Source organism: Myodes glareolus, chromosome 1 (assembly GCF_982192425.1).
Source record: "Myodes glareolus chromosome 1, mMyoGla1.1, whole genome shotgun sequence".
NCBI classification, from domain to species: domain Eukaryota; kingdom Metazoa; phylum Chordata; class Mammalia; order Rodentia; family Cricetidae; genus Myodes; species Myodes glareolus.
The window spans coordinates 58630447-58644134 of record NC_142026.1 but is presented as its reverse complement, the minus strand read 5'-3'; the positions used below and the strand labels follow the sequence as shown (position 1 = coordinate 58644134).

The following is a 13688-nucleotide window of genomic DNA, read 5'->3' as shown; positions in this document are numbered from 1 at the left end:
CTTTGTGTGTTTCTTTGGGACTGAATGAGTGTGGGACCAGGTAGGACAGAAACTTCTGGATAAAAAGTTGAGACAGCATATTCCTAGGTTTAATATTCATTTAAAAAACATAATACTACAAAGATTTCCATATGTTAATAAATCAAGGTAGAGTCCTGAAATAAACCTACACATCTACAAGGAACTCACAGTTTTTACAAATCAAGAACAATCAAGAACAAAATAAGGATGTTTGTTTTACCCTATAACATATAAAAGGGTAGAAATTACTGAATATTTATATGTGGAAGTTAAAAATGCTGTTATATGGTTTTTATATAAAAATCAGTTCAAGGTGTAGGGCTATGTGATTGTTGTCCCAAAACATGGGATGCTTATGGCAAGAATATTTGAGCCAGATTATTGGAGAGTGACCTATGTAACAAAGCAGCACAAGACATCAAAAATGGGCAGTGGATGAAATGTCAAGAGACTACAGAAGATAAACCAACAAAACTTTAGTTTATCCAGATCCATGGTGAACGTCATCAGTCCTAGGTATGGTGTTATTAAGATTTCCACATATGACAAACGGTGTCTGTTAAGCCATTCCAGGAAATAAAAGAAGCCGGAAGCTGGGAACTCTTGAACACTGGTCAGAGGATGTAAATTGAATGGATGTTTAAGACATGCTCAGTTTGAAGTGTGCATGAAATATTTAGAAGAACCTGTGTAATAGACAGACATATGAATATAAAAATGGAAAAATATGCCCTGGGAATATAAAGTTATGATGATTTAAATGTACCAATTTTCTTTTTCCTGGATTTTAATGACTTTAGCCTCACTGAGACTTTCTTCACAAACCCAGACTTCCTCGCATTTATTGTGTAATTTTGTTCCACTTTCTACTTCTTAAATACCAGCGTGATTTAATATTTTACCTCCAAATGGAGTGCCACTCCCCACTCTCTTCACACACTAAAGTATATTCGTCATTTTAAAGTTAACATTAAAGGGGCATTATTAGGTTGATATTGTTCTTATTGGATGTTTTATCCAGGAAATGGTAGTATATCAGGTTATTTAATATATACATAAAATAATTTTAAAGCATTTAAAAATACATAAAATAGACACAATTATGCATAATTCTACATATTTCTAAATGACTAATATTTTCAAAGTTTTCTTATGTTAGTATACCCATTTTAAAAAGTGGTTTAATTCTATACATACAACATGAGTTGATTTTATCACCCAGCATATTATAGTCATTTTCCTTTATTAGTAACTATCTTTGAATATTTATATACACATGTAAAATTTTGTTCTAAAATACAGAAAATTAATTGGATATATTTGTGATGTATATTTTTGGGCATATTATGCAAGTGTGTACTTGCCTAAATTTTCTCCACTGAAATAACCTACAGTGAGAAAACTCATCAAATCAACATACTAAATCCAACTAACATATGTGTTTGTTCCAAATACTCAATATTTTTCTGTTTTTTTCATTTAGTTTTTGAAAAGTTTTAATTTCATTGTGCCTCAGATAGGCCTATTTTGCTTGTTTTCTCATCACCCTATTTGTCAATATGACTGAAAAATTGCTTATTTCAAAATATAGTCCTTCATTATTTCTTGACATTGGTATATTCTGAGAAATTTAACTGGAAATGATGCTGTTGTGTGTCAGGGCCCATATGCCCCAACATAGAAACTATTTTCCCTAACTGGACCAGTACAGAGGCACGAGAAATAATGAGACACAGTTCACAATCATAACGGAAGGGCATCTCAGGCTTCATCCATTCCTGAAGATCTACCCGCGTTTATTATACAAGACACCTTCTATCCCCCAAGTAAACCAAGGTTGATACTCATTAATATTCTCTTGCCGGGGGACGTAGGGCTAGCGGAAAAACCTGCAACTTAAGTCGCTAGCTTTGGAAAACACCTCTCTCCCCAGGCAATCTACCTTTTAACAAAGGCAAAAGAGCCATACATCCTGGCCTTTATTAGGTGGCTATCTTGCTTATTGGGCAGGATTGCAGTGGCCTAGTGGCCAGTGAGCCTGCCTGTAAATATTTTGTATGCAATAATGGGTCCCCAATTGTGTGACTCTATGTCTTAGCTATAGTTGTTGTTGTTGTGGAGAAACCCTATAACCAAAGCCAACTTTGGAAGGAAAGGGTTTATTTGGTTAATGTGTTCACATTACTGTCCATTGTCTTCATCACTGAAGGAAGCCAGGGCAGGAACCTGAAAGCAAGAACTGATGTAGAAGCCATGGATGAGTGCTAATTATTGCCTTGTCCCTTAATGCTTGCTTAGGCTGCTTTCTTCTAGAACACAGGACCACTATCCCAGGGGAGTCCTCATGTAGGAAGGTTTAGGACCCCCCACATTGATCACCAATTAATAAAATGCTCTATAGGATTGTATGCTTACAGGTGGATCTCCTGGAGAAATTCCTCACTTGATGCTATCTCCACTCAGGTGAAAATAACTTTCCTAAAGTTACCATGAAACTAGCTAGCACAATATCAGATTGTAAGCATGTAAGTATTGTTTTTTCTTTTGCAGTTTCATATCAACTGTACCTCACTATTCTATTCTCAATTCTGATTTGTTCTTTCCCAATTCTGTTCTGTTCTTCCACAAAACTTCAGCTGTGTTCTCTTTGTACTTTCTTGGTTCTGTGTTTGCTCCTCATTAGCACAGGTGGCAGAGAATATGTAGTGTTGGTCATTCTGAGCCTGAGTCCAGGTTACCTAGACCTGTATAATTTTTTGGTTGTTATTTTATCTATCTATCTATCTATCTATCTATCTATCTATCTATCTATCTATCTATCTATTTATTTATATTTGCCCATTCATCCATTCATTTACCTATAATTTTAGGCCCAACCTCAGGAGGTGCTCTTTAGTTTTAAGACAGGGTCTTTCTAAACAACACCAACTAACCTCAATATGTACCCTAAATTGGTCTCAAACTCACAGAACTCTATCTGCCCCTGCCTCTTAATTGCTGGGATTAAAAGCATGTGCCACCAAAGGCAGCCCAGAAGTACATTTCTAATAATATTTTCATTTATAACAAAATGAAGTTTTTTTTATCACCATTAAAGTAAAAGACCCAAAAAATGCCCAAGTATTCACTGATTTTATAAGCTATATTGAAATCTATAAAATTTTTTAAAAAAAGGTCTGATAGTCTGATTGTTTGGCTTTGTTTTGTTTTTTGTTTGTTGAGACAGGGTTTCTCTACAGCTTTGGGAGCCTTTTCTGGAACTCGGTGTAGTCCAGGCTGACCTCAAGTTCACAGAGATCCACCTGTCTCTGCATCCCGAGTACTGGGATTAAAGACGTGCACCACCTCTGCCTGCTGATTTATTATATAAAAGTAGCAACCAGCATGTCTGGTATGTAAAAAATACTATTATACTGAAAAGAGGCATTGTTACTATGAAACACATTTGTGGTGATTATGAGGTCTCTATTTGCTTAAAGTATAATAATCTGACAGCCAATCGGACTTGTCCTTTCTATCTGGAATGAGCTTAGAAATGCTTCACTTGAAACAGGTGTGTGAAATATATATGTAGATGATGAACTATTTTCTTTCCTCTTAGTTTTATGATCTCATATGTAAGTTTATATCATTTTTTATACTCAGTGACTTTCAGTCATTTTAATAGAAAGATCAAAATTTTTAGGAATTAAAAAATAATAAAGTGATATGTACTATATATGATTGTTAGTGCTGTAGACAGTTGTGAACTAAAGTGGTAATAGAATTGTTTATACCAGCATCCCACATCCACATAAATAATGCCTTATGTTACAGTGTGATGATAGTTTGATCATCAATATGTAGTAGAAGTTGTTCAAATAGAAGCTCATCTCTTGAAAATGTCATCATCTATTTAGTGTGTATCGATCAAAGTATTATTTTAACAATGTGTTACTGAAACTATAAATAAGATATAACCACCTTAGGAATCTTAGAATATTCTATTTTTGTTAATCACCCCACCTCCAAACTAAGCCCATGCTTTACTCTTTTGGAGTTTCATTGTTTCTCCCCTGACTTTTCTGTATTCTATGATCCTTCATTATTACTCATTTGCCACTAGATCACTCTTTTTCAGTTTTTAATCAAAGCAATGTTTATACAATTAAAATAATTGTTTATATTTAATGGTTCCAAGTCTCACATTCAACCATTTATTCCCTTGTTATAGACATTGACTACCTTTCCTTACTATCATTTGCTTCATGACTCTATTCTTCCACTTTTCTTATGGGTAATGAGATACTTTCTTTCATATTGTTTGTCTATTCCACATTTATTTTTTGCAAAACCAACATCCCATTTTGGACATCTAATTTTCCTATGTAGATATCATTCACAATCAATCATTTTTTTTTCTGAATCTAATCATTATTCACTTGTGTTTCCTTGAAAAAAATCACTTCTTTCTTACTAACATTAATTCTTTCTGTAGAGAGCTGCGTGGAGCCACACCTAAAAGATGGCGCTGGCTTCCGCCTTCCGCGATCCCGAAAGCCAGGATCACGCAATGATCGTAAGCTGCTTGCGTATAAGTGGACCTATGGACAGTGCCCATGTGGCGATCCAGGATTGGCTGCCCAGGGCTACTTAAGGGCTGGGAGGAGCTTGCCCAGAGAAACTGTTGTAACAAGGTTCTGAGTAAACTGCTTGCAAGAAGAGCTCCGGTGTTGTGTCTTCCTTGCTGGTCGAGGGGGTCGCGACAAGTGGTGGCCCGTAAGGGGATTCTCCTCTCCTCTCCCTGGAGCCCAGAACTTGCAGTAGTCAGGGGGTGCACCAGTAAGTCCTCAAGGTAAGATTGGGGATCCGTGGCAAAAGCGGGTTATTTGCTCTCGCCTGTAAACGAAGGGAGAGTGGGGAAGTAGAGCGGCCACTAGAGCGGACAAATCAAAAGTGAAAGTAAAGCCTACTACAGCAGACGGGCTACAAGTCTGTAGAGCACATTTGGTTCGCTAGGACGAACTGCGGATGAACTGAAAGTAAAATTGCTGGATACTGTTGATGGATTACTACTTGCTCTTAGCAGCTTGGGTACTCTTGAATACAGTGTTCTGGTTCATCGTTTTTACTTATTGCTGTAGGAAGTGTATTGAGAATCCTCAGTGAATAGATATGGGGAATTCTCCTTCTCACCCAATTTTTCTGGCTTTGAACGAGCTGCTTCGTTCAAAAAATCTAAAACTTAAGAAAAGTACCTTAGGGAGGTTCCTGGAGGAATGTGATACCACTGCACCTTGGTTTGCAGTCTCCAGGAAGCTTACGTCTCCGTCATATCTGGAGATTAGTGAAAAGCTGCCTCGAGGATTGAAAGTGCAGTGAAGCAGTAGAAAATGGCCAAGCAACCTTAGAGATATTACAGGAGGAACGTTCAGAGAGGGCAGCTTCAAAAAACGGCAGCCTCTAAAAAGGCAAAGTCTGATGTGGCATCTGATACAGATTCAGGTAGAGGGAAGAAGAAAAGGGCCCAGGAAAAGCAAGAGGGTCGATTATATCCTAGCCTGTCAGAATTGGAGGAATCAGACTCTTCTGTCTCCTCGAGCTCAGAGATATGGCCAGACCCAGAGACACCAGACACAGAGACAGAAACGGATGAAGAAGATAGAGAAATCCTTAGGAAAACATTAAAAAGAATGCAAATCTCCAAGAAAAAGGGAAACGGAGAGAAAAATAAGACATCTAAAGGCATGTGCAGGACTGTAACCCCTTCAGCTCCGCCCCCGTATCCGTGTTCCGTATAGGAACAGAGGGAGGGATTTCTTTCAATCCTAAGGTATGGAGAGAAGTCAGGGCAGAAATGATGATGGCCTCAGCATTTCCTGTATTTCAGGATCCGCAAGGCAATCGATTCCATGAGCCTTTGGATTTTAAGGTCATCAAGACATTGGCAGAATCTGTCCGGACTTATGGCACTACAGCCGCCTTTATGGTGGCCCAAGTGGAAGTTATACATAGATACGCCATGACTCCAGCTGATTGGATGAACCTAGCACGAGCATGTTTGTCCCCTGGCCAGTATCTAGATTGGAAAGCTCTTTTAATTGAATTGGCAAGTGCTCAGGCTGCAGTAAATCTAACAGCTGGAGGGGCACAAGCAGTCTGGGACACAGACATGTTGCTTGGACAAGGCAGGTTTGCCAACCAGCAAAATGGATACCCTCCTCAAGTGTATGATCAGATTAATAACATTGCCACAAGAGCATGGAAGACCTTACCTAATAAAGGGGAGGTAATTGGTAATTTGACTAAGATCCTTCAAGGATCTATGGAGCCTTTTTCTGATTATGTGGCTAGGATGGTAGAAACGGCAGGAAAGATCTTCGGTGACCCGGACACCGCTATGCTGTTTGTCAAGCAGCTAGTGTATGAACAATGAACCCAGGAGTGCAGAGCAGCCATCACCCCATATAAAAATAGAGGATTAGAAGTCTGGATGAGAGCATGTAGCAAATTAGGAGGTCCATTAACCAATGCTGGACTGGCAGTTGCAGTACTTAGATTGAGCAAAAATGGGGGCAATGCAGGAACTTGCTTTCAATGTGGTAAGCAAGGCCACATTAAATGCAACTGCTCTCAAGGAGGAAATGCTCGGCAGGGGAATACCCAGGGACCAGGAATGAGCCAGAATCCAAATCCAGGGATATGCCCCAAATGCAAGAAAGGAAAGCATTGGGCCAATGAGTGCAGATCCGTCAAGGATATCAACGGATGACCCCTCGAACCTAATGCTAGGTCAAAAAACGGACAGCGGGGCCCTCGGCCTCAGGGCCCTCAAATATATGGGGCAATGGAGGAGTAGGTACAGGAAGGGAAACTGGAGCAATGGCCGACATTCAGACTCCCACAGAACCGTGGAGAGCCACTGCGGGTTCAGCAGGATTGGACCTCCATGCCACCACCAGGCTCATATTAACCCCTTGAATAGGAATTCAAATGATAAACTCTGACTTTCAAGGCCCTCTCCAACCAGGCACAGTAGGGTTATTGATAGGCAGGTCATCTACTACTTTGAGAGGCCTACGGGTTTATCCCGGAATAATTGATCCAGACTATACAGGCATTGTTAAAATTATGGTGGAGTCACCCAAGGGTAGTAGTGCCATATCTCCAGGTGATCGAATTGCACAGCTTGTTAGCCTGCCCAGCTTGCATGATAGATTTCCAGCACGGAACAGAGAGAGAGGTAGTCAAGGATTTGGCTCCTCAGGAACGGATCTTACGTTCCTGTCTTTGAGTTTAGATCAGAGGCCTACCTTACAATTGTCTATTAATGGCACCAAGATTACAGGGCTCCTGGACACTGGAGTGGACAAAAGTATTATAGCTAGCAAGGATTGGTTGCGCGGGTGGCCCGTCCAGGCCTCTACACATACTTTACAAGGACTGGGGTATGCAAAAGCCCCTGATGTTAGTGCAAGCTTGTTAACCTGGCAAGATGAAGAAGGACACTCCGGACAAATACAGCCATATGTCCTAGAGCTCCCAGTATCATTATGGGGAAGAGATATTATGAAATCTATGTGGTTTAAGTTAAGTAATGAATATTCTGATAAGGCTCAAGCTATTATGAAAAGCATGGGCTGCCATCCTGAGTTTGGCCTGGGAAAATTCTTGCAGGGACAGAAGGATCCTATAGAGGCAAAACCAAGAAAACCCAGACAAGGGTTGAGTTTTTCTTAGGGGCTGCTGAGGAAGGAATTCCCATTTCCTGGAAAACAGAAGAGCCAGTGTGGGTTCCTCAGTGGCCACTATCTTCCGAAAAACTACAAGCAGCCCATCAGTTAGTGCAAGAACAGCTAGAGGAAGGGCATATAGAAACCTCCCTCTCCCCTTGGAATACTCCTATTTTTGTTATAAAAAAGAAGTCTGGAAAATTACATGATCTTCGCGCTATAAATGCACAGATGAAAATTATGGGGCCTGTTCAACGTGGCCTTCCCTTGCTATCTACATTATCAGAGAGTTGGCCCATTATAGTAATAGACATAAAAGATTGTTTCTTTTCCATCCCTTTAAATAGCAAGGACAGTGAAAGATTTGCCTTTACCTTACCATCAGTCAACCATGAGGAACCTGATAAAAGATATCAATGGATTGTCCTACCTTAGGGTATGGCCAATAGTCCTAGTATGTGTCAATTATTTGTAGCTGCTGCTTTGGAGCCCTTACAGGCTAGTTTTCCAACTGTGAAATGTCTCCATTATATGGATGATATTCTCCTGGTGGCAAAGGAAGAGCAAACTTTGCATGAGGCATACAGTATTTTGGTGGGGGTATTACAAAGGAAGGGTCTATGTATAGCTCCAGAAAAGGTTCAACAAGACGAGGTAGTAAATTATTTAGGGTCTAAAATAACATATAATCAAATTATACCACAAAAGGTAGAATTAAGAAAAGATCATTTGCATACATTAAATGATTTTCAAAAATTATTGGGAGATATAAATTGGATCGGGGCAGTTTGGGCATGGCAAATTATGAGTTAAAACCATTGTATGATGTTTTAGTTGGTGATGTAGCTCTAGATTCTCCCAGACAATTAACCAGTGAAGCTCGACAAGCACTCTCTCTTGTAGAGAAAAAATTATCTAAAGTCTTTTTAAAACGGGTGCAGGCTGAAAAGGATATTGCTTTATTCCTTTTACCCACTAATCTACAACCCACGGGTATTCTGTGGCAGGAGGGACCATTAATTTGGATTCATCCCAGGATTTCCCGCGCGAAATCCATAGGATATTATCCTATTGCTGTTGCTTTGCTTGCTCAGCAAGGCATTCAAAATTGCCTGCAACATTTTGGAGTTGCACCATGTGTAATAGTCACCCCATATGATACTAATCAAGTTAATATTTTATGTGCCACTATTGATGATTGTGCTATTTTATGGTGCTCCTATTCTGGGCGCATCGATTGTCATTTTCCTAAGCATCCACTGTTAACCTTTTTTAAAGAACATCCGGTAGTCTTTCCAAAAATCACTACCTTACGGCCCATTCCAGGAGCCAGTGTTATATTTACAGATGGATCTAAGACTGGCTGTGGTGCTTACATGGTAGACTCAGCAGAACCTGTTAAATATCAGTTTTCTCCTGGAGCTCCTCAGCAAGTGGAGCTAGCAATCGTGGTTGAGGTGTTTAAATCCTGTCCATTTACATTTAATTTAGTTTCAGATTCTTGTTATGTTGTTAACGCCTTAAAATACATTGAGTGTGCTGGACCTATAAAATCCTCCAGCCCTGTACATAGGCTATTTACACAATTACAGCTATTACTCTGGCAATGTAAGAATCCTTTCTTTGTACAGCACATTCGTGCACATACAGGTTTGCCAGGCCCTCTGGCTGCCGGCAATGACAAGGTTGATCAGTGTACCAGACAAGAATGGATGTTTCTTGCCTCTGCCCTGCAGAGGGCTCATGATTTTCATAAAGAGTTTCATGTTAACGCAAAAACCCTACAACAAAAATTTGCTATTTCCTGTGCTGATGCATGCAAGGTGGTTGTGGTTTGTCCACAATGTGTCATACATCATCACCTTCAAACTTTGGGGGTCAATCTGCGTGGATTGCTCCCCCTTAAACTTTGGCAGATGGATGTTACCCATCTCTCTGAGTTTGGCAAGGTAAAATATGTACATGTCTCCATGGATACGTGCTCCAGCATTATCCATGCCACACCCATGACAGGTGAAAAGGCAACCCAAGTGATTGCTTATTGTCTAGAAGCATGGGCCGCCTGGGGAAAATCCCAGCAACTGAAAACAGACAATGGTCCCGCTTATATGGGACAAAAGTTCACTTCCTTCTGCCAACACATGGGTGTTCAACTCATACATGGACTGCCTTATAATCCATAAGGCCAAGGCATTATAGAACGTGCTCATTGCTCCTTAAAGGAATTGCTTCAAAAACAAAAAGGGGGAATAGGTCATCAACAGACCCCCAAGAATAGACTTTCCTTAGCCTTGTTTACACTTAATTTTTAAAATTTGGACAATACCAATCAGTCTGCAGCGGACAGGCATTCTTGCCCATCCAGTCCTTTAAAAAGATTGATAAAATGGAAGGACGCTCTGACAGGGGTCTGGCATGGCCCTGATCCTGTGCTGGCATGGGCACGAGGCTCTGTTTATGTTTTTCTACAGGATCATTTGAACCCTATTTGGGTACTGGAGCGCTTGGTGAGAAAAGTACAAGTGCAGAGGAACGACAAGCAAGATGAAGCCTCAGACTGTGATCCTATTGATGGTGACGGTCCTGATGTCCCCGTTGTTGATCCAGGCCAGTGAACAAATCTTGTGAGCCATAGGAAGAGCATGGCCAATTCCTATACCTGTTCATTCTACACCAAAAGTTTTACCTGTCTTTTTTTCCACTAGTTGTGAATTAAGCTTACCCTGCGTAAATTTAGACCCTAGCATGGCTATGTATAAAGCAACTGATGTTCCTCTTCAAGGAGCCTTATGTTTTTCTCTTGAAAATAATTCTAACCCATGTATATTGTTGAAAAATAGCTCGGTGGGTAATTGGCTTGACCCGTTGACCGATAATCATGTGCCTTTCGCCATGCTCACGGAAGCACTGAAAACAATAAATACGGGTTCTTCCTCAGGCACGGACAGCGGTAAAAACGGTAGTAATGCCACAAGTATTACTACCTTATTGATATTGATGGAAGGGCTTCGGCTTTCAAGTTCACATTTTGAATTAGGGAATTCCACTACTCGACAAGTATTACCTTATTGTGCCCCTAATTTAGGGTACCCCCCTCATTGGACACCATGTCAAAGCCCAGATCATAAGTCAAAGCAGATTGCACAAGGTTTTGAATTTACCCCTCCTTTAGGAAGATATTCCTTTAATCTTGCTAATCGGACTATCAGAAAACTAATAAGAAAAATACTTGGCCCTGGTTTCAATGGATTCTTTCTAATGAAAGAGGGGCCTTTTCATCCCTAGAGCCTTTTGCCGCCCTTCGTAATTTGACTGTCCGGCTACTTAACATCTCTGCCAGCCGAGATATGAAGGGAGTTCTTTCAAATGTTACTATAAATAAAATGATGAACAACCTTACCATTTCTGCCAGTCCAGTGTGCTTAAAGGCACCCTTCTTCTTTTTGCTGACTAATATTACCAATGCCACAGAGGATGTGATCTATTGTAATTCCTCTAAGGCAACTTGCTTCGCAAGTCAATGCTGGAATGGTACTTACAACACAGCTGTGGTGATGAGAGTTCCCACATATGTTCCCATCCCAGTCAGAGTTGATACCGGTACCTTCCCCATCACTCAGTTGCTCAGAACAAAATGAGACTTTGGGATAACAGCAGCCCTAGTCTCCGCAATTGCTGTATCTGCTGCAGCTGCCACAACAGCTGCTGTTGCCATGGCTGCAACAACTCAGATTGCAGAGACAGTTAATGAAATCGTGGAGAGGACAGCCTCCACAATGACCACTTTGAAATCTATCGATGGTCATTTAAAAGCTGGCATTTTGACAGCAAACCAAAGAGTAGACCTCTTGCAAGAGCAAGTGGATGATTTAGTAACCTTAACCAGTGTAGGATGTATTCATTCCCTCTCCTTTTTATGCATCACTTCCAGATTGGCTGAGAATTTTACAAAGAACAGTAACCTGAGCCGGCAGCTGAGCGCATACCTCCAGGGAAACTGGAACAAGGAGTTTGAGAACCTGACGGACACCTTGATCAACCAGATTATTTCCCTGAATGCCATGCGGCTGGAATTACCTACTGCTAATGCTTTTCTTAATCTGCTGAAACAAACTTTTAGTTGTTTTAAGGAGTGGGCGGGAATAGGAGCCCTGACAGGCCTAATGGTGTTTGCCTCCCTGGTATGTCTGTGGTGCATTTGTCGCATGAGAGACTCACAACATCGCAATGCAGCAATGATCATTCAAGCCTTCATGGTTATTGAAGCAGGACAGTCCCCCCAAGTTTGGTTAACTATTTTAAAAGATATATAAGCACAGGATGCAAGGCTTGCGCACTGCACTTGAGGGTAATTAAATCTACCTCAAGAAGAGCAAGTCTGATTGCATGTGGGTCGGTGCCTAACTCCCACCTCTGTAAAAAGGGACCAAGCAGGTCTAGTGTTTTCTGGGTGGAGGACACCTGGATAAACAATAGTACATGCTTCATTTTTAACAGAGATCAGATCTCTACTCTTGCCTGTTGCTTTTAAAGCAAAAAAGGGGGAACTGTAGAGAGCTCCGTGGAGCCGCACCTAAAAGATGGTGCTGGCTTCCACCTTCTGCGATCCCGAAAGCGAGCGCTCTCAGTGGTAAACAGCACCTTATTTGGCTAAGGCCAGGATCACGCGATGATCATAAGCTGCTTGCGTATAAGTGGACCTATGGACAGTGCCCATGTGGCGATCCAGGATCGGCTGCCCAGGGCTACTTAAGGGCTGGGAGGAGCTTGCCCAGAGAGAGAAACTGTTGTAACAAGGTCCTGAGTAAACTGCTTGCAAGAAGAGCTCAGGTGTTGCGTCTTCCTTGCTGGTCGAGGCGGTCGTGACATCTCTCCACTATTTTCTCCAATTATTTCATAAATACTGACTATAACTCTACTCTGGTTAATTTTGTCTCTTTAATTGTGAATGAACTACATCATGTACTACTTGTAGATGGACAACATAGAGTAGTCCAACATAGCTCAGAATTGAGTATAATAAGGGGTTCTTTACTTACAGACAGACTCACACATCACAGTCCTCTGCACAAGCAGGGAACAGGAACCGAATCCAGCAGCCGAGAGAGAGAGAGAGAGAGAGAGAGAGAGAGGCTATACAAGCTTTACATCTGCATTTATAGTACAAGAGTCCATGCCCCAGGGACTGATATCTTAAAGGCTATTGGCTGAAGGAGTTCCCAAAGCAACTGCTGATATCCAACATATTCCATGATACACAGTAGATCCTGGATAATTCTAATCAGTAGCTAATAGATAGAGGAAAAAATTGTGGAAGACGAAAAGGAAAATGATGAGAAATGTGTGGAGAGTACCTCGAAAAGTGGAAGAGCAAATGTGTTGAAACTCATTAACAACATTTGCAAAAAATATAAAGGAGAAAAATCAAACAAAAATACTATATTATAGAAAGTAGAAAGATACTTTTAAAGGGTAAAGTCATCACCATTTATATTGTTTCATAAAGTCAATAAGGATAAAAAATAAACTTTTCTAAGAGATCTAAAAAATTAATTAGACATTCATGATGAATGCATATTCTATGATTAGTCAATGACTAATTCAACACAGAGTAGCCTATTAAAATTTACAACTGTGGTTTGAGAAACACATTACCAGGTATGTTCAATATTTTTAAATCTATGTATCCTAATTAAAATAATGATTAAATTTTCACTCTTATGGACATCTACAAAAACAAAACCTAAACAACTCAAATGAAGGCATATACATGGGGAGGGCCAATCTTAGTCAAAATTATTTATTATACTTTATTTTCAATTTTGCTATGAAACAAAAGTGATCTAAAACGTGTGTGTGTGTGTGTGTGTGTGTGTGTGTGTGTGTGTGTGCATTGAAATAACACTTACATGTTGCATGCTTTTAAAATCTCCAGACCATTTTATAATAAAGTAA

At 40.4% G+C, this 13688-nt stretch overlaps 1 long non-coding RNA gene across 1 annotated transcript; it reads left to right on the top strand.

The window, feature by feature from the left end:
- Positions 1 to 4694: 4694 nt before the first annotated feature.
- Positions 4695 to 12557, top strand: LOC148123370 (uncharacterized). Its single transcript, XR_015738170.1, has 3 exons — positions 4695 to 4855; positions 10205 to 10357; positions 11665 to 12557. It is a non-coding gene; the product is annotated as an uncharacterized LOC148123370 (long non-coding RNA).
- Positions 12558 to 13688: the final 1131 nt, after the last annotated feature.